Genomic DNA, 4,233 nt, shown 5'->3' with positions numbered 1-4,233 from the left:
TTTTTTTTTTTTTTGTTTACGTGTTTTTTAAAAAATGTCAAAAGGTGATTTGCATGATGAGTTAATACGAACTTACAAAATTCAGTGAAATAAGACCCAAAAAAACAAAAAAAAAAACAATGCTGTAGTAGTACTGTATTAAAAAAGACGTGAAGCTTAGCTCATACACCCACTCTACAAGCATGGAATAGCTTGTTTTTATGAGTCCATTATGAAACACATTTTGGTTTTTGTGATTGTGAAGAGTTAGATTATTGACTTAATAAGATTTGATAATAAAGCTCGTGTGGGGTTGGGCGCGGTAGGTTTACGTATTTAAAGTTGTAAGATCTAAAATTGAATTCCTGAAATTCAAATAACTATTGCTTGCCCCCTTTATAACAATAGCTAGGTTACAAATTTAAACGCAATAATCGTTCCCATTTTTGTATTATATATGGATATTTCTTGTCACTTTTGAATCTATGATTTCGATTGGTCAGGAAGTTGTCGGATCCTTTAATGTTACATACATTCATTGCTTATTTTTGTGTTTTTGTTTACATTTATTTTTATTACATCCCCCATGCTTTTATTTTCTACTACGGTACTAATTTATTTTTTGTTGCAGTAATTACTTCATTTATGATTTTACGAGTATTAGTTGTAGTAATTGGTTTGGTTGGTAAGAAATGCATATTGGTAAAGATACCAAGTAGTTAGTGTTTGTGTAAATCGATCTAGCTAGTACAAAACAATGCCGTTTAGTTTTAGTACTTGTAGTAATTTATATTAGCTATTTTATTTTTTCATTTAAACTATAGAAATACGTTTATTGAAAAATGGTTAGAATTATAAATTTCTAAAAGGCGTAATTTTTTTAGGTGGATTATGTTTTTCACAGTGTCTATTATGGATTCCGATCGATGGTCTACTATCCAATATTATAATCTAATTACTTGTTTGGTTAGTAGAGAAGCAAAAAAGGTTAGTTAAATCACAACTATAAAAATCTACCAGTCAAACTCATCGTAGAAAGAAGCCAGAGTTTAATTTGCTTCCGTTGAGACGTTGATGTCAACATTGAACATCCTAAAATACAATGAATTAGATTGGTGGTAAAGAATTTAATAATGACAATGACTCGAGCTAAATAGAGTAGGCATATTAGTTGGCGACCATGGTTTTACTACTACTTCTTTGCATGTATATTTTGTTGCGGTTTCGGTTCACCAAGTTGCGTAGAGGACTACTACTTTATCTTTCTACTTTTGAGTGTAGAGGCAGTCACCCAATCTATAGGGAAGGTGGGAGAAAAAAAGAAGGAAAGAATGGCATAACTTAGTAATTAAGATAGAGAGAATGATGTCAACCAAATAAATAGTTGTATCTAGAAACGACATTAACTTTCAGTAATCGTTCGATCATCATTACTACTACCACTGCGCATCTACTGAGCTTAAAATCTTGTGCCCTTAATTGAAACTACTAGCCATTACCTAGGTTAGGTTAAACTACGTCCTAATTCCTAAATTGTTTTTTAATAGTACCGTAAACTTTCGAAATACTTGCTTAGAACAAAAAGAATAAAATAAAAAACGTAACAATAGACGTGGCCTTAGCGCTGAGAGTCCACGGAACAAAACCAGAGTATAGGAAAATAGTAGGAGAAGGGAGTGGCAGGGGAGGCGACGTGTCTTAAAATGACGCAGTCACGTGTCGTTTTCGAGCTGTGAGATGACACGTACCTTTACATGGATCCCACGAGAATCCGACAATTTTCATAGGTGATGGCGTAAACTCGTTTTAGTCCGTTCTTTTTTCTTTTTTTTTGGTAAAATTTTAGTCCGTTCTTGCCCGGTGACATCTCCATATTGTTCTTGCTTCTTCGGAAATAGTTATAAATAATTTATCTATGATTCAGAATAATGCGTAGTAGTCAAATTTAGGAATGGGAATGATGATGGGGTCAATGTGTGGTTAATTTGTCAACTATAAGCTGAACGATTATGCCAACCAGAAATGAAGTGGCGCTGTGGTGTTTAGCTAATAGTATTGATATTATTTTCATGGTCAAACGACCGCTCTATGTTTCGTAACAATTACTGATTAATATGGACTAATAATCGATCGTTTACACGCTGAAACCAATCATGTAAACTCTCTCAATTTGTATAATCTATATAACATTATGTTCATCAATATGTGTTATTGGACAAGTTGCCATATACATATATGCTTGTCGCAACAGTCAACACTCTTAATTTTATAGTAAAAAAATCCACCGTATACCATTGTGTTATCTCATGTTGTTTCACTATATATTGACATAGCCCTTTCATATGCTACTTTTCCATTATTCCAAAGAATCAATGGTGGATAATATGAGATATCCTGATTTCTGCTTTATATGTTGATAAGACACTTTGAAAAGAAAAGAAAAATGTCGATAGGACATGGTTTTTTCACGATACAATTTATAGATGAGTACTTCGAAGACACGGATAAACTATAGATGAGATAGAGAGTACCAATTTCTAAATATATGATAAATTAGATATTTGTTTAAAGCTCGAGTGTCGAAGTAATGCTTGCTAGTTGTAATACAATCATAATCTGTGTTTTAGTTTTGTTGTACAAAATAATGTCTCTTTTCTGTTATAGATACTTGTGTCGTAATAACGTATGATTGTTTATTAATTAGACTTTTTCTTTTGTAATTTATCGTAATAAACATGAGTTGCGAAAAAAAACAATGATTATTAGAAAAGTTGTGTATATGTAGTAGAAGAAAGAGAGCGTCACATGCTCCATGCTTGTATGAAGCTTCATGGATGCTCCCTCTAACAGTCTCACCCCACAAATGAGAAGAAGATTGAACCAATAATTAACCTCTTTGACTCACCAAAAAAATAATGCTTAATTTATTCGACTTCCAAAAACTTTATCTTATAATATTTTTTTCATCAGGTAAATTAAACCGACCATGCTTGAAAAAAAACCCGACCATAATACACATATATCAATAAAGAAACGATATTCTCTGTTTGGTTTAGCAGTAGGTGTTACCAATCAGTTTTGAATTGAGATGGTCTGTTTTTTTGTTGGTTTCCATATAACCGTTACATATTTATCGGGTTTTTTTCAAAGCTTAGTTTTACTAATCACGTGCAAATATATGTTATAACTTCGTAGCTACGTTACAATAAAATTGTTTAAATTCAATTATTTTGGTTTCTTATTTAGTTGTGATTGTGTTTCTTTTTTGGTGTGTTGCGGAGGTGAAATTCTCGTTTAACATGTGCATATGAACATTTACGAAGATTATAATCTTTAATTTCCCCAATTTGTATTCATGTGATCATGTCTTAGTGATAAATCTTAAGAAATTAGTCAAAACTAAATAACACCAATGGCGCGTCCATGCATGTTCCATCTTTTTTTTTTTAATACGGCCATTTTATACGTCCATCGGCATACATTCTACACATACATGTAACAAAAAAAAATCTAAACATACATATACATTATTTACAAAACTATATTTTAAAATAATAATTTGAATGGGAAAATATCCATATGCTAAAAGATTTAATTAATTTATCTAATTAAAAGATATGGTTCACACGATAAATGGAATATATTGATTTTCATGGTTTTGTATTATATTTATATGCTTGTTTTTATACGATAGTGGGACTCCTTCTTTTTGTCCAATAATATCTTGTTTTGTTCTTTAGATTCATTGAAAAAAGCTCACACTTGTCATTGCCATGAAACTTCCCGTCTTTAAACTTTCATAGAAATTTAGAATCAAAAGTTTCATCATCATGCAAGGTTGTCTTGGGTCCCCTTTAACTTTAATTACTTCTGAACGCTTAAGAATTATTCCTAATTATGTATGGTTCATAAAAGTATAAATTATTATTAGATTGGTCTTGTTTTTGTGGAACAGTCTATATATGCACATGATTCACAATCCTTATATATAAAGTTCAGAATATAATATATAAATTTTTCGTTTAAAAGGTTTTCTACATACAGTTTGTGCTAAGCACTAGGTCTAAATGGTTGTGAAATTTTGTTTATATGTAATTTGACCGTTTGGGTTTAGTTTTATAATAACATAAAGTTTTGTCTATGTGATTTGGGTATCCAAGAAAATCTGTAGAAACTTACGTACGGAACACATGAATGTGTATGTGCATGCACTTGAACAAGCCGGTGCCTTAAATAAACAACGAAGAACATTTT

Source organism: Camelina sativa, chromosome 11 (assembly GCF_000633955.1).
Source record: "Camelina sativa cultivar DH55 chromosome 11, Cs, whole genome shotgun sequence".
NCBI lineage: Eukaryota > Viridiplantae > Streptophyta > Magnoliopsida > Brassicales > Brassicaceae > Camelina > Camelina sativa.
This window is presented reverse-complemented; position numbering follows the sequence as displayed.